General features: G+C 40.1%; 1 protein-coding gene across 7 annotated transcripts in view; it reads left to right on the top strand.

Annotated features, from left to right (window-relative positions):
* Nucleotides 1–15810: 15810 nt before the first annotated feature.
* The window catches only part of FREM1 (FRAS1 related extracellular matrix 1), a 75110-nt gene continuing 64144 nt past the window's right edge, over nucleotides 15811–26776 (top strand). For 2 of the 7 annotated variants that reach the window (XM_009507440.2, XM_064438039.1), the window contains exon 1: nucleotides 16069–16167. The gene's annotated coding sequence lies outside the window, so the exon portion shown is untranslated. Of the gene's footprint in view, nucleotides 16168–26776 lie in introns of all 7 variants that reach the window. The other 5 variants (XM_064438044.1, XM_064438042.1, XM_064438041.1 and 2 more) reach the window with 5 other exon arrangements.

Below are 26776 nucleotides of genomic sequence, written 5' to 3'. Positions count from 1 at the left end.
AGAAAATTTAATTGTTTTGTAGTTGTTAATTTGCAGTTTGTAGTTAATTTAATTGTTTTGCATAGGAAACAAAAGCTTTGATCACATTACTTATCTTTATCACATTAATTTGTGGTGTACTGAAATATAACCCACAAAAGAGCTTTCAGATCAGCTTTTTAACCTATTTTTCAGCTTTCCAGTCTTTTAAAAACAGCTGACCTCTTCTTCTCAACCTACCTCTCCGTTTTTAAGAAGAATCTCTTTGGTTGTTTTCTTTCCTAAGAAGCATCAGGAATAGTTGCTCTGCTCTGTGCTTGTTTTGGTGAAGGATTTCCTGGCCATGGGGAAGGCTCACATGTGTGTTGTCAGCAATTATTCTTTGACTGACAGGAAGACATTTCAAGGTATTAGCCAAACCATTATTACAAATCGGGATAAAAAGCTGTTAGCAAAGCTTAAAAAAAGTTGAAATAAAAAGTCAAAAAAAAAAAGCTGAAAAAAGCACCAAAAATTTCCCAAAAGCCTGTTTTTAACATCTTTTTTCCTGGGTTTTCAGTTTCTTGACTCTAGTGAGAAAATAATTTTGCCAGTTCCCTGTATACCTTAAAGTAATTTGTAGCAGCCAAGATCTGATGTTCTGATCAAAGATGAAAAGACTTCCTGCTGCAGTAGACCTCTTTCATTCCCAGTTTCTGTTGTCTCACCCTTACACTTGCATCTTTGCAGAATTCTTTAACTAAAATCCCAAAATTTGAACTTACTATTCTTTTTCTTTTTTTTTTTTTTCACATACCCTAAGGGAAATAGGAATAGAAGGATGAGAATGAAGAAGCAGGTAAATTAAGACTGCAAGTTAACAAACAAAATCCTACTTTGGCATTCCTACAAAAAAAATATTCTGACCTCTGAGCTCCCTGTGCTAAATGACAATTATGGGAAATACTATTCTCATGGCGAAGGGGTAAATTTCTTCCAAAGTAAGCAAATGTTTCAGCAGTGTAACCAGCAAAGGGTTATGAAGCAGCATTAGCAAAAAAACCCTCCAAAACCCAACAAGTGTTTCTTTGCAATAAGTAGTAAGTTTAATTTCCTAAACAATTAATTCCTTTTGCCATTAAACTGTAAATGATGCAATGGGTGTCAATTCTGTTGACACTTGCAGTTATTAGCCGTTTTTTAGGGAACTTTCCTGTTCTGCTCCTCTTACCTCCCCCCAGTCTTTCAGAAATACACTGTTCAGTATACTAGTATCTGGTTTTAGAAAGGCTGAGAATGGCATACTAATTAGTCATCTGGATTGTTAACACAAGCTTCCTAATCTTATCAATATATTTGCTACAGGGAGTGAAAAGAGATTGTTCTCATTATAAAATCAAAATAAATTGTGCAAAGCCAGCATGAATAGTTACTCTGGCAGTCACTTTGTTTTTGGAGGGTGACATACATGCTCCACATCCTGTCATCTCCAGTATGTGCAGTGCTTTTAGCAAGAACTGGTTTGGTTAATCCAGCAAGATGCAAACTTGGGGCCCCTTGAACTGTGGATATTTGAGAATTCATGCTCTCAGTTTCAGAGGGGAATGCTAAAGTAGAGGTGGTCCCTTTAAATACATTTAAAGACATTTCTTATATGCAATTTACTTCTGTTTACATTAGATGTTATCTAGAGGATGCTAAGAATTTAAACACCACTGTTCATTTGTTGTTACCAGTAAAAGCTGATTGTAACCATCTGTCGTGAAACAGACTCAGAAAGGGATGAGCTGTCTGGTTTCTAGCTCTTGCCTGCCTGAGCTCAGCTTAGCAAAATGAGAGAGCAGTGGAAACACTGTTGTGTTGCTGGATCCTGGCTAAATGCTAGGTAGCACAGGGGCATCCCTCAACATGCAGCACAAAGTGAAAGGCATTTCTGTTGGACGGTATTATGCAGTTGCACCTGATTTTTTTAATGCAATTAATAATCCATTTGGCAGGGTTTGTGGCCCTGGCAGGATTTCTGCTTTGCTTGCAAAACAAGGTACTGCTAATAATATTTCTATTGAATTGCCAGTAAATGAAAAGGCTTGGATCCCATGATAAACTCTGAATGGGTTAACTTTATTTCAGTGAGGCTCCATGTGAAGTGCAAAGATCCACCTAGACAATGTTAATTCCTTGCAAGACTATGGGTTGGTCACTTGCCCTGCAGGATAGGCAGTTGTTTGACTAGTGTTTAAAATGAAGGTAACTGAAGTTTTCTAAGCAGAAACATTTTAGTTTTAATGTATATTGCCAGTAAATGCTTTGAAATGTACAGACTATGAGAATACTGACTGGTCTTGCTGTCAGGCCTCTGTTGGTGTGATATTGCCACTTGAAACCCTTAACACCTGGCACCAGCAGTTTGGAGATGCCAGATGCTCAGCACCTCTGCAAATCAGAGTATCTCATGATGACATCCAAATACAGGACTGCAAATTGCCATATGTGAGAGTTTCATTGCCCTGTCTGGTATTGACAAGACTGAGGTGGATACACTGTGTGAGACTCCTGCAAAGAGGAAGGTGCTAAAAATAGTCAGGACATGGGTTTGCAATTGGTAGAAATGAGACTCCAGAGGATTACATCTGTGACTTGTATGTCAACTGGGAATGAGAAAATGTGGGCTGAACACACTAATACAGAAGAAACAGGACATTAGTTTCAGTTAAGATTTTTAAATTATTTATTATAAATTCAGTGAGACCTTCCACCTCCCCGCCTCCCCTTTTTGCTTGAAACACAATAACTTTCTGTTATTGGTATAATTAGTTTGGACTACTTACAATAAAAACTCCGGAAATAGACGTCTAAAATGTGTTTGGCTGAGGCTGTTGGTTTGTACAAAGATTTTTTAAAAAGAGTGGTTAATCTAAAGGGTCTTTAATAATTTGATATGTTTGTTTCCTCTGTATTCAATCAAAATCTGTGAATCCTAAGGGCTAAAGCCTGATCCTAAAGGGTAAATCCGCTAATGTCATTGTCACAGCTCCTGCTGGCTTTAGTGGAGGTGGACTTCCACCCCAAACATGATGAAAACTCTGTGGGTTTGTGGCCTGCCTGCATCCCTCTTTATAACATTCCTGTTAAGTGTCTCAACTGTCCTGCATGTAACCCAGGTCAGCTTTGGAAATAAAGGCACAGTATTAGAGACCAAAAAAGTAGTGTTTTTACTCAGACAATATATTTTATCTGGTGTCTTGTTGGTCAGTATCCTCCATAGTGCTGGAGAAAAAAGCAAAAGGCAGGTGGGAGAAGTGAGAAGGATTTTCTGGCTGTTATTGAATTGAGCTTATACGGAATACTAAAGTCAACATTTAGTTTATACTGAATGCTAAGGTCTGGTAAGAACTTGCCCTTAAACTTTAGGTAAGGCTTACAGACGTAATTCACTGTACTTGCCTGGAGGCTAGAAAAGTTTTACTAAGGAGTTCTCTGCTTCTGCAAGCCTCCTTTTGGGGGGGAAGTCAGCTATGTTAGGGAGATACAGTAGATCAAGGGTGTGAAGGATCCATTTTTCTTAAGAATACCAACACACACACCCCCCCCCCCAATTTGCTAAAGTACAAATTTGTTTACCTCATGTGTACTAATGAACTTCCTCTCCCTCCAATACTTTTTTTTGTTCTAAGTGCCACACAGTTTTACATTTTTTTCTCAGATCAGATATGTAAGTAAGCTACCAGCATATGTAAGTCATTGCCTTCTTCAGCCACAAGCAAAATGCCATATGCTTGCTTGCATGTTTGAGCTAAGACTTTGAAGGATGAGGTTAGCTGACACCTTAATTCTCTGTAAAAGTGCTATGGCAGGGTTGTAAATGAAGGGAGCAGGCTTGCTGAAAGGAAAGAAACACACACTGCCAGCTGTTTCCTCATCCTCCACCCCTGCCCCAGTCAGTCCTACCCATTCACAGGAGACCTCTCATACTGGGAAGCCAGACCAGCCCAGGTTGTGCCTGAGGAGGGAGTGCTGTTTGCAGATGTTCACAGGGGCCAGATCTGCTAAGGCTGACATTCTTGCTGGCAGCCTGCTCCTCAGCCTTGAGCTCCCCAAGGACCCATCCAGCTCCTACTACGTTCGTATTTACCACCAGGTTTCAGCTCCTTTTGTGCCCAAATGGGTGCACCCAAGTCAAGGTCCAGGGTCTTCCACTGTGGTGTTGTATGGCCACATGATCTGGGGCCAGTTCAGGACATGTAGGGAGAGTATATGTGTCTGGTGCTGGTTTGCATGACCCAAGTGCTGCCCTAGCAGCCATGATCTGGCCTTTCCCAGGATATACACAGTACACAAAGTGTCTTCCAACTGTAGGACCCTACAGTGCTTCTTCGCTCTGAAGCTGATGGTGGGGGGACATACACTGTGGGTGCATGCATTTGGTCTAAACACTCAGTAAGGGAAGGATGCTTGAGCAACATTTGGATGGCTTTTCCTGTAACCTTGGTTCCCATTTAAATGGCTCTCACTGGAGAATATCCTCACTTATGAAATATCTCCCCCCTTCCCCAACACAGCAGCCATGCTCAAATTTCTCATCTTGCATGCATGGAAAAACAGAGAAAAGGGTTTTTTTTTTTAAAAAAAAGGGGGGGCAAACCTCTCTATGATTATGCTTCCAATCTCATTTACTTCAACCTTTTCTTAGGATGAAAGAGCAATTAGCAGACACAAGAACCTCGAAGTAGTGAAATTCAGTATGTTATAAAGACCATGAGCCAAGATTGTATCCGTCACCACAGGTAAAAGGTCTTTGATACTGCCTGTTTCATTCCATTCTGTATAATTACATATGTGACCTGAGTCTATGATTTAAAAGGATCAAACTACACTTATTGGTTAGGCTCTTAATAGGATTTTTGTTGTTGTTTGCATTGGTTGGTTTTAATAAAGTTACTGGCTGCAAGACTGAATAGTTCAGTAAATTCCACTGGTGAGGCATTTGGCTTGTACTGGTTCAAACTTTGAACATTAGTGAAAAGGAGTTTGGTACATGTTATGATGGTGATCCTATGATGCACATTTAAATTTCTGCTCTTCCCAAACAACTTCAAGTGCAGCTTACACCTTTGCAATATTTCTTTTTTTTTATCACAAGGGTATTTAACAAAATGTGGTTTTCAGTTTTTGAAGTCTCCTTAAATAGCCAATAATGTTGCTATGAGTGTTGACAGGCTAAACTGCCAAGAAGGAAGGGTTGTTAATACTAATGTCTGCAGAGGAAGGGATTGTCTCTCCTCAAAACCTACAAAAAGTTCAATTTTGCAGAACTTCATCTTACTGGGCACTGTCTTTAGTCTGAATGGCAAAAGAGCATCTTTCTGGAAATGAACAAACGATCAACCATTGGAAAACTCTTTATGCTCACAATTCAATTTTTTTGGTAAAGATTTTAATCGTGTCAGATCAAAGCCCTGTGTTTGTGGATTAAAGTAGAGCTGCCTGCTTTGAATAAAAGCTCAATTCATGCTGTTTTTCAGTTCTAAACCCTCAGCTGTTTTGGCTGCATCTGGAAAATAGCCTGGTGACTATAGTGGTTCTTGTGCTGAAGTTGCTGAGGAGCACTGAGGCCACCTCCTCCACTGACCCTGCTTCAGGGCAGGGATGGATGCCATTGCAGGTCTCAGTGAGTGTTAGTGTAATGCCTCAGCTCATTATTTCTACTTAAAGCAGGGTATATCCTCCAGGGCAACGCTCCATGCTGGTGGGGGTGCACATCAGTGGGTGCCAAGTGAGCTGATTCAGCACCAGCCAGGGAGTGGTTGCTCAGTGCGGTGGTGCCCTGCAGGTGAAGCTTCCTTTGGGCTTGTGGACACAGATGCTTCCAAAACATTGAACAGCTTTCATCTTTAGGTAGGTTATTTTTTTGAGATTATTGTTTGACTCTGAATTCAGTCTGGAATATGCCATTTGCAAAAGCTGTGAGGGACTGAGATGGGCAATTCAAATTCAGGTGCATACACCCTTTACTTTAATAGTTGTGTCCCTGCACACTACCACTGTTAAGGCTGAGTAAGTCTCTAATCACCTGCCCAGACTCTGGGGGAGATGCTTCCTCTTTTTTCTGTCTGTATGGATGGATGAATAAAGTAATTGGATATTTCAGTCTAATTCCAACACTTGAGATGTGCCCCCCACCCATCCTGTGAAATCCATACCAAGATGAGGTTGAATGAGACTTTGAGCAACTTGATTTAGTAAAAGATGTCCTTGCCCATGACAGGGGGTTTGGGCTAGATGATGTTTAAAGGTCCCTTCCAAACCAAAACATTCTATGGTTTTATGATTACATGAGCTTTGCTGGTGGCCTCAAAATATCACAGCTGGCTCAATTTCTGTGATTTAGTGCTCTCGCTATTTGAATCTAACCCTTGACCTTTGGGAAGGGAAAGTCAGAAAAATGGGAGAATTTTCTGTGTCACACTTTGCTGATTTTATGTGCTTCCACAACACCCAGCCCTCTCTGTAAACACCACTGCTTCTGGCCAATACACTGCAGTCCTTGAGACACTTCCTTTGTGCTTTTTCAGCCAGACCTAGTCTGGCTATTTTCAAATTTGGTTTGGACAAACTTTCAAGTGAAATGACACCTCACATTATCATTCACTGGTACTCTGTAAAGAACCTCAGCTGCAACAGGTTTTAAACAAAGTTGATTTATTTATTTTAATTTTTTTTTAATTATTATTTTTTACTGGCCTCACCCTCTTGCCAGTGCAGGAAGAAAACGGAATGACTTTTGACACCTTGTCTAGTTGGAATTTTGAAAAAGAACTAAACAAGAAACCAGAACTAGCAGTAGATGTTGATCCAATTCAAGGAGAAAGCATCTAAGCATCCAAATTTTAGCACAGAGGTTTAAGAAACCAATATATTAGCTAACCAGTTTACACAGTAAAAATCCAGGAGTGGCTTAAGTAAGAAACAGATGCTGAGAATAAAACCTGCGCACTTCTGGGAGAAACTTAAGTGAAGCTGTTTATTTAAAGGCTTGGAAAAACAAAGACCTGAAAAAAAGCAATGGAAAAGGAAAAGAAGGAAGAATTGGGTTTATTAAAATAAGAAAAATGCTACCAGCTACAGATGTGACTGTATGCTACATTTTTAGATAAATCTCTGCTCTTGGTAACTTGTATAGGTGTTTTGTGGTATGTGTTTTACAATTTCCTTTTCTAGAGGTGGAAGATCATGAAGTTAATACAACTCAAAACACTTATTCAAGACCCTTTCTCAGGCATTCAGAAGTTCTTGCTTGACAACTTTCTCCTTCTCCTTGTATTATCTACTGTCATCTCTAAAAAATCAAAAAAGAAGGAAAAATCATTCCTTGCTTCCACTGACCTGAGTTAATTGCATTACTTGCATTATTTCTTATCAAATTCTTGCTGGGTTTTATCTGTCTGTACATCTGTGTCACACTAGGGAAGTGTTTCTTTGTCCTCAACAGATCAGAGCTTAACACTGGCAAGTTATTCAGTAAGAATACAAAACTAAAGGTGTGCCTTTGGCTGTATGAGATGGATCTGTAGGCCATAACCGGTGCTTGGGTTTCAGGATCTTTTTTTCTAATGTAGCCTTTGTTCTGTACTCCTCTGCTCTTCTTTTTGGCTTTATCTTTCAAACGTCCCAGGTTGCCCAATCTCTCCTACCTTCCTGCATACTTCCCATCCTCAGGTCTGTATCTGCCCAGACAACAGTGGATACTGCATGGGCCACAACTGGGCTTTGGTGTTAAAGTACAAAGATCAGAGGAATACCTGCATGTGAAGTGACAATTTTCTAGAGAAGTCTGAGCTTCACTTTTGCAGTTGATAATTTCATTCCTTGCAAGCAAGCACCAGATCTGGCACTGTTGTTATTAAAATAACACACCTTCCTAGAGTTCCCCAAGCCCTCTCTAGGGCATATAAGTGGAGTTTCTTTTCTTCCTATATCTCAGAAGGCTCCTTCAATTTCTTCTAATTAAACTGTCATCTTAATAATACCTTGGCCGAATGCCAAGATATGAAAATTCTTCAGAAAATAATCTTTTTAGAGGATTGTAGCAGATTAAAGCACCACCATGTGCTTAAAGACTTCAGCATACCTTCCAAACAGTTAGGGATTGCAATGGTTTCAGAATATGTTGTCACAGAAATTAAAGTGTTGCTGTGAGTAAAAATGTAGACCTCTGAGGGAAGGGAAATTCTTTATGAGGGTTAGCTTTCTCAGGTTTCAGTCTGAATGCTGTGTGTAGCACAGGCAAGGATAAGCACATGATGATTTCAGTATACTAAAATGTATAGGTTTACTGGAGCTACTGTATGAGGTCAGGAGTTGTATTAGTCCTACCTGATTATGCTTCCAGGAAGCATTCTGCCTTTGCAGAACTTGCAACTTCCTGCAGAAATGGAAATAAAATAGATTATATTGTTGGGAAAACTTTTTTTTTTTTCAGGTCTTTCATAGTCACTGGTACTGTAAGCCTAACAAGGAAAGTGGGTGAAACTTTAGAAGCTTTAACAGATGAAAATCCAGTTGTGGTCTAAATGCGTGTAAGACAAAATAAAGGCCTTGCCCCACAAAAAGCTCAGTTTTCAAAGACTCTGGATAAAAATGTTCAGAGCCTTATTAAGTTCACTTTGATTGATCTCAGTTAAAACAAGTAAGGAACCTTTTCTGAGTGCATTGATATTATTTTAATGGCAATGAAGTAATATTCCTAAAAGCTTTTGGTTTGTAGTAAATTGGATAGACATTTAACTATGAGAACTATTCCCCATCTACAGACCACACAGTGCTATGTGGTCTGGGGGCTTTTGTGGTGCTTAAGACCTGTCTTTGCCCCCTGTGAGCATATTGGTTGTCTCAGGTAGGGATGGAAAAGGGTTCATCCTGGGCCTTATGTGTGACACCTGTGTGACAGACCAGACTGTCCCCACGCTCAAAAGTTAGAAAGGCTGATGGTCATCTTGGCTGCTGCCAACCATTTCATTCTATGCTACCTGAAGTTTTGAAAAACCCAACTTCTATATTTTTACCCTAGATAAGCAGCATACAGCAGCAGCCTGGAAGGGAAATGGGAAGAATTGATACTGTTATAGATACTGGAAACACGAGTACAAGTATTCATAACTACAATTTCTAGAATAGAAATTCTGTGGTGAAACTTAAACACACAAACATACCTTTAAACGCTGCAGAGGATGCTCTGCAAGAACAGTAGTAGCCCGAGTTTCTCTTCCCACCACGTTGTTAGGTATCTCTACTATCCTGATCCAATGAGGGACAAGCCACCTCTGATGGTCCCATGACACCTGTGGCTATGCACCCTGCAGTGAGGCTGCCTACAGGGCATGAAGAGAGGACTCTGCTGCTGTGCAGCTAGCTGTGTCTAGTCCTGCTCACATCTCCGAAAAGAAAGCCATGACTATGAAGAGGTGTTTTTATGATTTGCAGTGTGTATGCTGACCCTTAGAGCTGTATAATATGAAGAAACCTTAGAGGTGGTGATGTGCTCTAGGTGTACTCAGTCCAACGACTGCAGGGGCTGAAACCCTTAAAGAGGTCCATTCACTGTTTCTCTGCAATAATTGAGGGTCTAGCCCAAGATGTGAAGAATTTTGTGTAAAAATAAGGCGAATAGCATTAAGTATGGATTTTTCGATGAAGCTGCTCATTTTACTGAAAATGCTACTCACCTTTGCCTCAAATATCCATTTCAGACAACATTCTGATTTTTGGATCTGCCTGACACAAAGCAAATGTTGTTGCGCTGCCTTGTTGTAGGACCTTTTATTTGTTTGATTTTCCAGAATGCCATTCTTAACTGTATGTTTAGTGCTTCTTCTGTGGTCAAAAACTTGAATGTCTTTGTGATCAAGGGCTTTGTTATTACACATATTCTGCATCTGTTTTCCAATGAAGCAGCTGGCAGTGACAGTGCATTTGATATCCTGACAGCTGTGCTCCAGTAAGACATTAATGCATTAGAGTAATTTCTTTAAAAGTTGTATGAGATTAATAAATACTATAATGTTAACACCTGTTGCATTTTAATACATGGCTTTACTCCATGGACCTGTATCCAACCCTGAAGTGGATTATTTTAGTTTCATTACAAGAGGTTCAATTAATAGTTATTTCTTTTATTTATCAACTGTGACACAATGCTTTGTTTGCTTTTAAATCAAATATCGGACAACTTTTTTTCACACATAGTGCATATATTGAGTTGAAATTACTGAAAACAGAGAAGATTTTTTAAAATTACGTCAATTACTGACTACGGATTCAGCTTGCACTTGATTTTTATTCCTCATACCCTTTCTTATTGTATCCAAATACCTAATGTGTAAACACAATTCCCAGCCCTCTTGCCTGCAGGGCACCATTATAGAGCTGTGCTCCATTTTTCTTACGGAGAAGCAAAGGGAACTATGCAGCAATGTTTTCAAATTTGCATTGTTGTAGATTTGAAAATGGGGATATAGCCTGTGGAAGACGCTATTACGGTGACTGTCTGTGGGGCTTAAGACTTTTGATGTGCATTTACATTACTGCAGTAAATATTGGGTTGGACTAGATGATCTTTGAAAGTCCCTTCCAGTCCAAACGATTCTGTGATTCCTGTGATTTTAAACAAATATGGGAAGAGCTCCTAATGAACTTATCTGCACAAAATGAGGACAAATGTTACTTGTGCAAGGATGTTTAGTTTATTTTATAATTCTGCAAGAAACTCTGCAAAAGCAAGTGATGTCTCATTTGATAACATAGGGTTTACTGTAAAGATGAGTTTTGCACTGTACCAGGTTTCCTGTAATAATCTCAAATGTTAAGGACCCAGCTACAGACAGTTTGGGAGAGGAATGCTTTGCAGGTATGAGTCAAATTTTGTAGAATTGCTGACTTTACCCAAAGAATGATTCATCTAGATTCCCAGATTTATTAACAAAACACCTTTTATTTGTTGTAATATAGGAAAAATAGCACCTTGGCTCTCTTTTTTTCCATTGTTCTTTGCCGAAAGACTACACTATTATAATCAAAAGACTATTTTAGTGAGGAATCTTACTAAACATAAACCAACCATTTTCCATTATATGTGAAATAAATAGCTTTGTTATTCTCTGTAATATATTCCAGTTGAGAATCTCAGTGTTTAATAATCTTGACTTCTTAAGAGTAATCATGCATTCAGATAACTTTGATACAACTTCAGCATCAATGGATCAGGTCATTTAACATGACTGAGGTGAGTGGAGTATTCATTTAATAGGAAAACTGAGACATGAAATGCTTTCCAGGAAGCTGGACTAAAGCTTTTGACCCGAAACCAGTATCCAGATTTTCTAACTTTAGATGTTATGCTCAATCAGGCAAACATTTTGACATGGAGGCATGTCTCTGCCATGTTCTTTACCTGTTCAAATCTGAAGGGCAGCTGTGCTTGCAGAGAGGTTCTCCCTGCAACTTAACCCAAACTAAACCTCGAAATGCAATCTGAAGTAAACAGTAATTTTTCTGCTAGTTTGAGGCCTTGCAGTAGGGTAAACACAGTCTTTCTTGTATTCAGTGAGTGGCTGTTGTCAGTGGAATGGATCTGGGTAATGTCCCTCATTCCTTGAAGATTAACAGCTTGCCTTTCTATCACTTTAGTGGAAGTGTATGCAGGTTAAAACTCCCTTTAGGTCACAGCTTCTTATTTCAGACAACACAGCAATATCATGCTTCGTTAATTAAGAGGTCAATTGTTTGTCACTGGAGCTGAAAACATTTCCCTAAAGGTTAGGCCTCTGAGAGGTTCTTTAAAATGCTGGCAAGTTTCTATGACAATGGTCCTTTGAAATGAATGTTTTCTGATACTTATCAGGGAAGAAACATCAACAGTGTGATGCCATATCATTTTGGACTCATTAGCATAGAGAAACCTTTGCCACACTGTTTGACATGCCACTTGACATTCTTATTGTTGATTACAGGGAGAGTTAAACCTATGTCACACAGAACTCTGTGGCTTTGATAAAATGTAATTTTCAGTCGTCTTCTTTCTGAAGGACATGAATGTTTTGTGGAATGCAGCCAAAACCGATGCTCTTCACTCACGGAACTGTACTACCAAATCTCAAGGGCTGCTTTGTCACATGCCCATGCTTGTGAGGGGGTTAGTGTCATCTGAATCCAAATCTCCTGATTTCGAAGCCACAAACCATCATGAAAGTCACCAAGCCACTCAGGGCTATGTACCAAACTATGAGGGTATGTAGGACCCACGCTGTGATGTCTCTTTGTAGGCATCTCTATTCTATTTGCTACTGCAACAACCTTTCCAGAGCATCACTGCTGCTTGGTGACTGTGGGTGAGTGACGGTTTAATCAAGCAAAGAAGCTTTTTCTGGTGTCTTGGTCTTTTGTGAGGCTTTTCAGTGCCTCAGAAGTGGAAGAGGAAGTGGATGTACTCCTTGCAGTAAGGACTATCTCCTCTGTTGTTATACACATTAATTCCTTTGCACCATGAAAATCAAGCATATTTCTTTCTTAGTCATACCTGATAACCAACAGATCCTCTGTCTCCTATGATAGAACTGAAGGAATATCTTGACTAGTACTTGCTTGGTGATGGTACAGGAAATACTTTTGGATAAACTGGGGAAATAACCAGTAGACTATTTAGTTGTGAATGTCATTATTAGCTTCTTGCTTGTGAACTCTGGGTTATTGTGGATGAAGATTACAGGCTGGAGCAGTGGCATTACCCTGCTAGTTGTCCTGGTAGTGCACAGCACTGCAAAGAAGTCATAGCCAGTGACTCCAGCCACAAGCATACAGTAGTCCCAGATTATCCTTGTTTCTTCTATAGGAAGTGTGCTGGTTTTTTTGATGGTATGAACACAATTATCATGTTCTTATGAATTTGATTGTGGGAACCACTAGGGAAGTCTTCATGCAAGCCTAGCAGATTGACAGCCCCTTGCAGGAGCAGCTCTCTGTTAACATATCTACCCTTATTTTCTTGTTCACTGTCCAATCTTGCATTTCTGATCTTGCATTTTTCTGTTTCAGAAGAACATAACTTAGTGCATTCAGGGGCCTTCCCACATTTGCAGTAGCCAGGAGAACAGTGAACCCTTATTGACAGAGGTCCAATGATAGGACCGGTGGGAATGGCAGGAAGATATGCCAGGGGAGCTTTAGGTTGGGTATTAGGAAAAGGTTCTTCACCCAGAGGGTGGTGAGGCACTGGAACAGGCTCCCCAGGGAGGCAGTCACGGCACCAAGCCTGATGCTATTCAAGAAGCACTTGGACAACACCCTTGGAGACATGGTGTGAATTTGGGGTTGTCCTGTGCAGGGACAAGAGTTGGACTTGATGATCCTTGTGGGTCCCATCCAACTCAGGACTTTCTATAATTCTATGATATATATAGGCTGGGGAAGAAGAAGAATGCAGAGTTAATCCTCCCCCTTTTAAACATAATCTTTCAACCTGTTCTCCTCAACCTGCATTAGAAACTGAAGAGTGGACTGCTGCAGCCAGGTACTGTTACTCACAGAATAAAATTTCTGCCATGCAGTAAGTACCTGGGAAAAAATTGCATCTTTTTCCTGCAACAGTTCAGCAGATCTTCCTATGTACAGCCTTCAGGTTTGGTAGGAGCACGAGTCTTTTGTTACTTTGAGAACCTCATCCTCCTTGAAGGAGCGTTGTCTGAATGTGCAGATGGCAGACAACCTATGCTTTAGGCCATTGCTCATCAATGCAAGTCGAAATGAAAAAGATGGGGAGTGGGGCATGCAGGGTGCATGTGGATCTGGGAGTATGTGTGTCCTTGCCTGTTTTGTGCCTCAGGTAGTCTTTTTTTTTTCTTTCCCAAATAAAAGCCTGGAAAGAAAGGGACTGATTATGACTATACCTTGTTAAAGAAAGCTTACGGAAAAGAATTGACTGATTACCTTCATATCAACTGTCTATGCTGCATGATTTTAGCTACTAATTAAGAAGGAATGTGTATCCTGCTTAAGTTTCATTAACAGGAACCTGAACTATTCTCTTTCCTGTGTGGACAAATGGTGAAATAAGAAGACTGAGTATGTGTACAAAAGGCATGTCTTCTCTTCAGTGCTCTGGCATTTCTCAAGAAAAGGTTCAGTAATTTTAGTCTATCCTTTAGATAATGTGACCTTGACAGACTGCAAAAATTAATTGAAACTCAGGAGTACAATAACAAATGAGATGCCAAGTTCATTGCTGGAGTAATCAAACTGGTTTGAAAAGAGCTTCTAAAATTATGTTAAGGATTAACGGGTCAGAGACACTATACTTTAAAATAAGCTGCCACTTTTTAAATCAACCTGTAAGTACAGATATGTTGATGATCCTAACCAGGCCACTGTACAATACAACAGGCCATTCATCATGGTGAACTAGAAGCTACATTCCAGCAAGCACAAACGCAAACACACAAGCTAACCCACAGCTATCTGCATGACTCAGAGGAGATAAATACTGATTTAAAGTTTTTCTGAAACTTGATAAAATATGAATATTACTACAGGTCTGAAACCCAGGACAGTATAGCACTCTGATACTAGTATTGCACCTCAAGGAAATTTTTTTTTGCCTAGTGTTTGTTTTTTCATGTAAGCAAATATAGTCCAGATTGTATCATATTACACATGGTGTAGATTTGAGTTAATTTTAATTTTTAACAGTCATCCGTTTTCTTCATTTGCCTTTAAGTCATGCCATAGGAACATCTGCTGGTTCTTTTCTTTCATACTGTTGACTTCAGTTTTGCATTTTTATAATGAGGTTTTGTTCCCACATGAGGGTCAAAGCCAGCTTGCTTGTTCAAGAAGGGGCAAGGGGAAGCAACACACTACAGAGTAACAGTTGTGCTAGATTTTGCCCCTGTTTACACAGGGAACCTGAGGCTCCGTAGCTTTCCCCAAGCTATCCCTCTCCTACCTGTATGGAACAATGACCTATGGCTGGGCTGAAAATCTATTTGTCCAAAAGCGCTTTTGGTCCCTGTGCTGAGACAGCTGTAGGGTGATCTGTTCCTGGTAATTCTGACCCTGTATTGAGACTGCAACACAGCCTTTGTGCTCTGAAAATGTGGGCTGTCAAGTTCACTCCTCGGGATACACAAGCAAGCTGCTGTGGAGTAGCAAGTTTTACTTAGACTCCCACCAGCCAGTTAAATCTGCAAATTTGGTGTGAAACTCGTGACAGAAAGCTGGAGAGATATCTTGAATTCTATGAGGTATTAAATAACTGGTGGGATTTGGCCTATATCCTTCCTCTTTCCTGCTGTTCTGAATGGGAAAAAAAATACATTGAATACTCCTGGATTTTCCTTTCTTCCAACTGCAACTAGTCAGTTAAATGAATATAGGTTAATTCGAATACTTTAACATGCAACAGGATTTTGAACTAAATGTGATTAAACGTGATAAAAAGTATCACATTTATAAGTAGGCAATATGCTTTGCTGTTAATGCACTTGATTTTAATTTCATCAGTCACCTTGAAATAAGATCAAACCTGCTTCATTATTATCTTATGGAGGAAATTAATCATGTCGGTATTTCAGTAAAGACTCTTTCCCTCCTAGGGGGGAAACTGATTGATCTGAAGAGATTTTAGGTCATCTCTTTGTCTATGAAATTTTAATACCTAAAAATATATGTATGCATGTGTGTTGAAGGAAATAAACTAGCAGAAATGGGGAGAAAAAAGTGAGCAAAACTTATTAACAGGAGCTCAGTTTTTAGTCCCAACAGACTTTACGAGCAGAAGGGGAAAGGAAGATCTGGGGCTGGCTGCCAGAAGCACTGTTGAGTGTAAACGCTCCAAGGCATCTCAGAATGCCCATATCATATGGCGCCCAAAAGAGTTTGTACTCTGGGACTCTGCAGTCAGGAGCAGTCTTGCAAGAAAAGAGTGTTTATTGTGGATTTTTTAGTACGGAGAAAACTACAGCAAAGCTGACCAGAAAGACTGGAATTTCATCTCCCCCCCAGCCCCACCCCCCATCCCCCGTCTTTCTCTACGTCACCGACACCACTCATTGGATTTCTTTCTCTGCCAGCCTTTTAAACCAGAGTTTACTGGGTCAGTGACATTATTCCTTTCATTCTAGTATGATCTTGTGCTCAGCCTCCTGGAGAAACACTGCTACCGTAAGTATCTGCTTAAAGTTTCTTGTATACACTGAATGCTATTATGTTTGTGGTTGTAGTAGTGTTTAACAGTTTGCAACATTCAGTTTGATGCTGAATGTTGCAGCAAAGCAGTCAAACAGTATTTTTTGTACTCAGGATGGATGAAAGCTCAGTTCTAACTTTGGAGGAAAACAGACACTGGTCCTTGACAGTAGTTTAGTAGTTAACTTGGAGGTTAACGACTCCAAGCAACTTAGTTTATCCTAATGTTCCAATTGATATAGATTTCTCCACTATGCTGGCTTTCTTCCACCAGCTCCAATAAAACTTTGGTTTTATCTTTTGTAAAAGCTTGGAAGGACTAAGCAAGACTTCTTTTCTTAAAACTGTCTTCTTAGTAAGACACACGGGGAGAGAGAAATGTGATAAAAACACTGAAAAACATAACGAAAACTTTCAATATTAGTAAGCCTTTCTAAATTATATATTTCATTTAGCTGGGAATACTTGTTTTTAACATGCATGTTTTAATTGTAGACTTTTATTTTGCAGTAGGGATCTGTAAGAGTTTTCACATTTTCATGTACATTCAGACAGCTGACTTCATCTGAATTAGACAGATGTTCATTGGTCATATGTATGTGTGAATGTTTATGTGTGTTACTGAACATAGACATACATGCCTGCATAGTTTTTACATTTTCTGCTGATTTCTATGCATTTATCTAGAACCAAACCCTAAACCTTCACCATTTAGAGATTACTTGATATCACTCTGTGTTGTGCTTAAACACTTCAATAAATCCTGTAGATAATTTTACACAGTTTCTTGCAACGGTTATTAAAAGGGGATTTTGCAAGTTATGTTTTTGCTAGTTAAAGAATTCCACTAGTTCATAATCTCAGCTAACTCAGGACTGCACATTACCTTAGGCAAAATGCATCTGTGCTGTTGACATGTGTCCGAGGTGTCTGTGGGAGGCATTGGCACTGTAAATCACCAGTTGCTTTCACACTAAAAGAGCACACACATCTGTAGAAATTGCCCCTCTCTTTCCCTTTACTTGAGTATTACTGTAGTGGGCCTGCCAGCATTTTCTTTGTCATTCTTCCCCAGGGTTTATTTTGCAATGCAACATGACTGCATGCAGATCATTTTGACCATGACAATGAGATGGTTTGGATCTGGGCACCTTTAGATTTTGAACACTTTTCCCTGCTCTGAGAAGAATTAAGCAAGTATAAGGACAAATGATTAAACAAATCCCTGGACAGTGACTTGATTTTTTAAATGAAAGTACCTCATGCCTGTTCACTCATTACATTAATTTTCTGCAGTCCTTGAAGTAGTCTTGATAGTATTAGTCTGTGATAATATTAGTTTCAGTACAAGTAATTTTCATAATTCATGTCCATGATAATATTAGGTACAGTACAACAGGAATTAATTTATTCATGGGAAAATAAATCACTGACTGACTATCACTATCACTGACTTCAGCAATCTAACAGTGAATATAGATGGCAACAACAGAATGTGTGGTAAAAACATCATGGTAAAATAGCACGTGCTAGTCAAATAACAGTACATTAAGAGTGCAATCCTTTTGACTGTACCTATTGAACATAGAGGGGGACTGAGCAGGTCATTCATTATCAATACTTTAACTTTGCTTCTCTCATTTTTAAGATTCTGTGACAGCCTGCTGAGGACACAGATTAATTTATCTCATGCTAATCGCTGTGTGGGCTACAATTCCTGTAGCTTAGGTGCCTGTGCACAACTTATGCTTTCAGAACTTGCAACATGAGATCCTTAGGATGATTCAGCTGCCTTTTGTGCAGTTGGGTAAAAAAAATGGAATAGACTACATTTGGGGAGTTGTTAAAGACTCCTTAATGAAATGTGTTATTTCCGTTTCTAGCTGCTATCATTGTGAAGCCTGTAACAGTATTTCAAAGAACTCTTAATAGCTCGCTCTGAAGATAAACTGGAGCTGGCTTGTGTTTGATTTTCTGACAAATGTTGTCTAAAACCATTATGCGACTACATGAGCTGACAGGTGGTAGTTGCACTGTGCAGGCATTCTGAATGCGTAAGGATAGACCTTTATCAATGAAAACTGTTAACAAAAGAGGAATTATGTTTGGGGCATTTTTTAGTGTATCTAGATTAATTTTTATGAGATGTGTAACTATTTAACCTAGTCCATACTCCTTGTTCATCAAACATAATTTGAAGGCAATTGTACCATATCTGAGTAACTTACAGATTTCACAGAAGCAGCTCAAATCACTTTTGATTTGTATGTAGGGAACACCAAACTCCTAGTGTAGCCCCCTTACATACCTTTGGAAATCTAAATTTGTGTCTGGGCTAAACCTATCTTCTTTCCCTTTGATAGCTATATAAATAGGAAGGAATTGCTCTTCGGAGGCATATCTTTTGCTCTTGGAATATATTCGTAATCCTGGCAAACAGCTCAAACATGCATCTAAGTTTCACATATCTAAGGTGCAAAAAGATGAACAAGCCAGTGTGTTTGTGGGAATGTGTAAACCATACCATCTACCAGCTGTTAAAATTTAAGCATTCAAAACAATCCTCCATGTAGTATGTGCAGCAGATTGCAAGTGTTCTTTTGTTTAGCACTGTGAGATGCAGCACTCCCTTCAGGTCTGCAAAGTCTTCTTCAGACTGAGTTCCTTCTCAGAAATTCAAAACCTTTGCCATTACTCTCAAGGCTCATCAGCTTAAAGCCCAGCCTTCTCCCTCATGCTGAGTTAACGAGCCAACCAATAGCTGTGCATAAATAAATTATTCTAAACCTATCAAAACCATGTGCTGTGCTTCAGGTAGGTTTCTATGCTGTAAAGGGGATTCTGCCAGAGATGGAAGTCCACTGACATTTCATTGCTCTGTTCTTCCATGTAGACCAGGTTTGAGTGTTGTCACATGCAACTTACTGAGTACGAGAGCAGATGTATAACACCATGGAGAGGGGCAATGTGTCATTGGTACTGCATTTCACCATCACTGCCCGACGATTATTTTGCGGAAGTATCAGATGTCACTGTTGGACAGCTGATCACAGGTTCTTTGTCCCTGCCTCCTCATGTTGCTGTTCCTTGTCCAGGAGGCTTTTCCTGCTCCTTTTCTATGGGTTTTGACACCATCACACTTGTGGGTCAGAGGTGCATTCACTTGCTGGTAAAGTTGCTCTGCCATAAGTCAAGCTTATCTAGCACCTCATGCATGAGACCTGACTAGAGCTTGCAAGGGTCATGGAAAAGCATGGAGCTCCAGACCTGGAAGCCTTGTGTCGTCATGTCAGATACCAAATCCAATGCTGTTATTTCTGTCTTTACTTGACAAAGTTATGGGTCAAGGTGAAGCTAATTATTTTGCCTTTGTAACACAAGCACAATGGTCACTGACTAATCCTAGGCTGCTTGCTGACCTTCACTAGTTTCCTTCCTATCAGTTATTAGTTACTTGCTAAAATTAAATGTCTTTTCAAAGTCAGTGGTTTTGGGGCATTTTCCCTACCAGTACACTCCCTTTACCCATCCACAGGTTCCATTATTAGGGTAGCTTTCATTTTTATTTTTGAGTCATTCTCTGGGTGGATTATGGGAAACCATTCTGCTACCCACAGGATGTTACAGCCTCCTCTTCTCTTAAGAAGAATAAATCTTATTCCCTCTCTGCAATGCTTATGATTATACATGAAATAAAAAGGATGGTTAATCTAGTCACTTTACTGTTTTCACAAGTCTTCCCCTAGTTTATATCCCTCACTACCCCTAACTGAGAATCTCCAGGGTTCCTGTCTTGTACAGGGAAAGGAGTAGAGAGATTAAATATGCTCCTGATATTTACAGTTGTGTCGTGCTTTTAGGATAGTACCAGTATGACATTAAACTACAAAATGACGACTGTAAAAAAATACAGTGTTAACATTTACACTGAGAAGTAGCCTATACCCATTGACTGCCAAAAATCCAAACGTTTGCTGTATTTGAATGGTCAAAAGAAATTTTTAAGTGGAAATATTCAAACCTTCTGAAAAATATATTAGTCCTGGAAATGGGGAAGATGTTGGTTCAGTCTGTGTTTCTCCTAGGCTGGCTTGACTTTCCCTGCAAACAGCTATCCCATATAGCTTTGTACTCCCAAAAGGAAGATGGGAAATCAGTGAGTACTGAGACCCAGGAGGATGAGGGTCATGTACAGGATAGTAAACTATGGATAGCATCAGTGGAAGAACCTCACTGGAAGCTGGAGTGTTTTATGGACTTCCTCAGTGACCTGTCAAAAAGATATAGTTATTTCTTTTCCAGAGTAATTTCTGCACTGCACTCTGTTCCAATTCAGAGTTCATGTCTTGTGGAGAATGGGTAGTCAGGGGGTGGCAGCTCCTATTTGTATAATGATCTTAAAAACGCATAAAGGGCAACTAAGAGAAATAAGAAAATCACTTAATCTTCTCAACTCCTGTTATGCAATACAATTTTCTGGGCTTAAAAGAGCAGAGTATAAAGAAGTTTTCATTGTCTTTTGAGCAGAAAATATTTACCTGTTTGGAAAATATGGTTTTGTTGTTAGTCTCTTATCTTTATTAAAACAAAAGCCAAGAGTTGATTTTATTTGTTTTGCAGTTGTATTCAGTAGAATAAGCATCTGCTAACAGTGCGATCTGGATGTCTATCTCAAATTTTAAAGTACTTCTAACAATATAAGTAGATCTATTTACACTTAAAAGGGAACAATGCATTGTCTTCAAGATGGCCTTTAAGGGGCAACCACAACCAATATGTCCTTTTTGTTAGTGTGACCTCCTCTGCCTTTTTAAAAGTATGTTGTGTAATATTTGAGGACCAAGCTGTTAAAAATCCTTGTTCCTGATTGACTGAAAGTCTTCCTCTCAGTATTTCTGTCTCCCTTTATTTTGTTGTCCGTCACTGTCTGAGACCCTCCACCTGCCCCCCTATGGCTTAGCTCTGTTTAATGGAAAGAGTGGAGCACTGCTTCTTAGACAGACACCCCTCTGGCCTTACAACTTCTGGTTGATGCAGAAGGAGGGTCTCATAAGGAGTGGAAATTAAAAGGGTTCAGCAAGGGCTACAGAGGAACCCTATGGAAAAGAATAATTCGGTTTTCAGTCCTGCATTAAGCTATAATACTTGGCATTACAGTGCAATAATCTTAATGGTGTTATATCCAGATTTTTCTCCTCCAACACTAGTCTGCCTTTGTGTCATGTCAAATATGCTTTTAGTCTTACATTGGGCTGTCTGCATAGGGGATACCTCTACACTCCATTTCCATTATCTGATACCCTAAACTTGGATGAGTCATAATTTAGCATACGATAGTGGCAATATTACGCTGAGAATGAACATTGAAGTCAGATATAATCTGTAAACTGAAACTGTATTAGGTCTTAATCTGACAATCACTGTTAAAATATCTATAATGTGAAAGAGCATAGAACGAAGAAAAAGAGGGTGGTTGTTTTTTTCCCCAACTTACTGTATTCTGCTTTAATTAAACAAAGAAACAAAGGAAAAAAGAAATGTTAATAACCTGGATATATCTGATGTGCTTCACATCCTCCAGCTGTTTCCCTGATGAATAAAGTTCTATTCATTGACCATGCCATGAAACACTTCTTGTTTCCTTACTTTGCTAAGAAGTGTACACAATTTGTCAAAAAGCTCACAGGTCTTCCATTCACAGACCAAAACAGAGAAAGGAAAAAAAGAAGGAATCTGTAATCTACCATTCCTTAACTCAGGAAATACCTTGCTGATTATTTGAGTTTCTATGTGACCTATAATCCTTGTTTGTAGTGCATGGAACAAAAACATTAAATAGCAAACAGTTCAAGGGACACATGTTAATTGCACATTCTGAAGTGACAACCTGCTAATTTAAGAGCTCAGGATCCTTTCATTGCCCTGGGCTAAGCTTTAATTGCTGTAATAATGTTCATCGTATTTCCTAGGAATCTTGGAAGGCCGCCATGTGACTTCCTTAATCCCATCCTCTAAAAAAAACAAGAATCCTATGTTCTTTCTGTGTCTTGTAAACTTTTTCTGGTGTTCATTAAAACAAATCAGTTCAACTCCCACCCCACAACAATGATCCTCCATAATCCCCTTCAAGCATTGCAAAAGAGCTCAATTTTGGATCCAGTTGTTCAGTGAGATCTCCCAGGCAACCAGAGATCTTGTCACACACAGAGAAGCTCGAATCCCACTGAGGACTTTGAGTGTCATTGAGACTTGGCTCAAGGTCACTGGTAATTACATATTTTTTAGTCAGGTTTTAGGTGTTACAACTGACAGTTACTGCTGCTCTTTCTGATCTTATTTTCAATTGTTTTGCACTGGAAGAGCACTATCTAAATAATTGAGATTAGTCTTTATTTATATCACATAACCCTCACCAGACTCAAACTCAGGAATCTGTATCTTTATAACTTCTACATGAAGAAGTGCTGGAAACTTTCCACCAATGTATTAATATTTGCATTCTTTGAAGTAAATTTCATTCATGCAGGGGTTGTAATAACAAAAACAATTTTTAAAAAATTATCTAAAATAGCAGATCTACTTGATATGGATCTAGAGATACACAACTGAGAGTTTCTACATGTATCTCTGGATGGGTCCTGCATAGATACATGTTTTCTCCAGAGTCTGCTGTTGGAAGGACAGCTAGCTTTCAGTAATTCATGGATGCTTTTAGGGATTTAACACAGTTCTCCAAATTTCTGAAGCCAATGAAGGCTTGACAGATAGGGAAGTTTTGTCAGATATTTTGTGACAATGATAACTATACAGCAACCTTCTAGTTCTTTTTTTTGCAGTGTTTCACTTTTTTTTTTTTCTTTTTTAGAATCTTGAAAACCAGTTGTATTTGGTGAGGATGCTGATGTTTGTAATTAGCCATTGCATCATTTCTCACACATGCACCAGCAGTCCTTAGGGAGAACCAGTTCTGGCATTTGGAGGAAATTTTTAACAAACCACATCCGAAGTTCTCAGTAACCCTCCCCTGCATTGTCCCCAGTCTGTTTGTCCTTCTGCTAACTCTACAAAGTCACATCCACTGCCTCTTCAGAGGTGTCTTCTCCCTCTGCTCATCTGTAGAGCGGGGCAGGGGTCTGCCAGTATAGAGTAGCTCCTCAGAGTTCCCCTTGCTGAGTGTCCCTTGCCCAATACCTTGGACACATGTTTGGGACTCCTTTTCCCAGTCTTCCAAATTCCAGGGTCAGCTTGGCCAGTCTACCTCTAATTATGGGAAAGGAGGTCTCTTTCTTTGTCACCACATTTTTTTATACCAGAATGATTTTATATTGGATATCATGGGAATTACTGGACAGTTTGCGGGGTACAATGGCAGTGTTTTGCAAAAAAACACCAAGTAATTAATTAACCTGGATCCTGGTGTTATCATGAAAAGCAGGTTTGTTCGCCCGGTGTGCAAAATGCTGAACTACACACAAAGCAGAGGTATTTTATTTAAGTCATTTTTGTGCAAAGTTTGGTGCTAGGTGGTAACCCACAAAGCTAGCACACCGCACTGAGAAACTACAAGGTATTTATACAGTTTAATGTGTCAGTCACAGCTAATATTCACATGTCTCAGCTAATAATGGGTTAATTTCTTTCTCCCTTTGATGTAACAGTACAGCTCACTTTTAATTTACCACGCATGCTCATAGATTAAGGGGCTTACTAGGGGGAGGGGCAGTTCCTGGCCTACAGGCCTGATTTTTAGTATTATCACAAGGATAGGTCCCCTACTGGTCACTTTGTTTTACTTCTTATTTACATCCCAATTAATTGTTCTCTTTGACTATACACTTTATCACCCTGTTCTCAGCAGCTTCTGAGGTGGGATTAGTCTCTCAGCTCTCCTCAAAGATAGTCATAAAACAAGTGCTTCTCTGCCTCTCATTGTCTTTCCCTGGCGCTCAACTTCTCTTTTGCCAGGGTCCCATAGTTCATTGTTATGGCTTTAGCAGACAGTTCCAAAATTTCCATTTTCTTAGGGATATCACTGGCATCATAGAAATATAGAGTCATTAAGGTTGGAAAAGACCTCTAGGATCATCAAGCCCAACCATCAACCCAACACCACCATGTGTCCTAAGCCATGCCCTGAAGTACCATGTCTACCCATCTTTTAAATACCTCCATGGATGGTGACTCCACCACCTCTGTGGGCAGCCTGTTCCAATGCCTAACTGCTCCTTCAGTGAAGAATTTTTCCTAATACCCAACCTAAACCTTCCCTGATGCAACTTGAGGCCATTTCCTCTTGTCCTATGGCTGTCACTGTGGATCAGCATAAGTACTGCGTAGCACTCGTGTGATTTTGTTGAAGCAATGGCCTTCTTCACACAGAGGGGAGCATGCTAATCTGACAGCATTCACTCCAAAACCTTCTCATTTTATTGTCATTATGTGCTGAAAGGATCTCTTGTAATTTCTTTTTGCTGTCATTGGTTAAGTGGTTGAGAAAGTGAAGTTATACTTCTCAAGATCTTCACTTGTCCACTTAAGGAGACAGCCCTGCAGCTGACAAGTCAGGGCTAATTGCTGGAACATACAGGGCAAAAATGTATAGTGATACAGGAGCAGTGCTTGCAAGCAAAAGCAGTCAAAGCAAGATGGTAATACTCAGTGGCAACAAAATTGGCCACAAGTGGACAACACAGTGTGTCTCACACAACCACAATGAAATTGGCCAAAATGCTCCTTACTCCTCTTGGAGCCTTTCTGCTCTTAGTGTTTGATGCAGGGTAAGAAAAGGCAGCAAAGAAACCATGATCTGTGCCTGAGGTTTACACCTGCACCCATGTTGGTGATACAGTTAGAACTGTTATGACTAAAACTTGTTGCTTTGGGGGAGTCAGAAAGGCTTCAAGACAAGAAGCTCCTAAACAAATATACGACAACAACATTTGACCTTAGAAGAAGCAGATGTACAGAACCATAAAGATAAGGAACTGCAAAGCAAAACACTAAACCAGAACAGACCATCCCTCAAAGACAGTATATACATGATCTCAGACCTGAGTTTGCGCAAAAGCAAAAGTTAAGTAGCGGACACAGTGAGGAAGAGTATATCCTCCATCCAGAGACCCCTGACAACCACCCAGAGACACCGACAGGCATGCACAAAGGACATTTGTATATGAAAAAGAGTTAATGGAAAATTGATAAATATATTTGTAGAGCTTGTATAAATTATGGAACTAACCCTGTGCGTCCAGCGCTGCAATAGAGAATACCTGCTTAACAGTCATTCAGACTATTGAGTCCTGATTTCCGCTTTTCACAGCATCAGTTGGGTTTATGGGGCAGGCACCAGAAACAGATAAATCTGGGCTTCCTCAGAGTTGAGGTGCAGGCATCTCTGCATGACAGAGTCTGGCAGTGCCTGCTGGAGAGAGACAGTTGCCTTTCCCTTCTCGTAAGCACACATACAAGGTGTGAGAAAAACACGCTTCCCGACCACTGCCATTTCTGAACAGGTGATTAGGCTGTCTCTGAACTATAACGTGTTTTTGTGGTAGCTATCCAGGTGGGAGTGGAGAAAATAAAAATTGTCCATGCTTTAATTTTATCATTTCTCATAAGGTACCTGGTACCCTGTGACTAAAGGCATTTCGCACTATCAATCAATGCCCCAGTATAGTATTATGGAGCACAAAGTTACTGGCATTGTCAGGAGCTGTAAACCATGGGGTCTATGCTTCAGAGTCATTGACTGCCTCTTAGGTCCTAGCCAGAGTCTAAAATTACTAATTATTTTCCTATCTGAACCCCTCTATGGCTTAAGAAACTGGCTTTTCTCTGAAATTAGCTGAGACTTGCTCATGCATTGTTTCTTCATCAGGGGCTGGAGTCAAAGGATTTAAAATCCATTGCAGTCCCTGGGCCAGGAGCTTCCTGCTGGCCAAGGATCTGGCATGCCTGAAGTCAGAGGAGACGTTAGGCAAAGCATCTTCTTGAGACATATGCCAAAGAAGTTATTTCACTTCCCTCAGCCCTATCTTCACTTTGTTCAATGCAAGAAGTAGGAAGAGGGCACAGCAATAGAGGAAGTATTGTTGTGGTTTAGCCGGCAGCTCAGCCCCACACAGTCGCTTGCTCACTCCCCCACCGGTAGATGGGGAGAGAATCAGAAGGGTAACGCTCGTGGGTTGGGATAAGAACAGTTTAATAACTAAAAGAAAAAAACCCAACAACAACAAAAATGCAATGGAAAGGAAAACAATGAGAGGCGCAAAACCCGGCGGAGGGGAGAGATGAACCACCGAAACAAACCGCACACGACACAACAGCTCACTACCCGCTGACTTGACGCCGCACCTCCCCGAGCAGCAGCTGCCCCCCCTTAATATACTGGTCATGGTGTCACATGGCATGGAATGAACATGCCATTGGCCAGTCGGGGTCAGCCGTCCCCACCATGGCCCTGCCCCTCCCAGCCCCCGCTGACACGACAGACCGCAGGAAGCTGGGAAGGTCCCCGACCACTACAGTGAAGAGAATTAACCCTTCTTAGCCAAAACCAGCACAGGTATTCACTCAGAGCATCTGT

The sequence above is a fragment of the Phalacrocorax carbo genome, chromosome Z (genome assembly GCF_963921805.1).
Source record: "Phalacrocorax carbo chromosome Z, bPhaCar2.1, whole genome shotgun sequence".
Classification (NCBI taxonomy): Eukaryota; Metazoa; Chordata; class Aves; order Suliformes; family Phalacrocoracidae; genus Phalacrocorax; species Phalacrocorax carbo.
The sequence above is the reverse complement of the archived record's forward strand: the minus strand, read 5'-3'. Positions and strand labels throughout refer to the sequence as shown.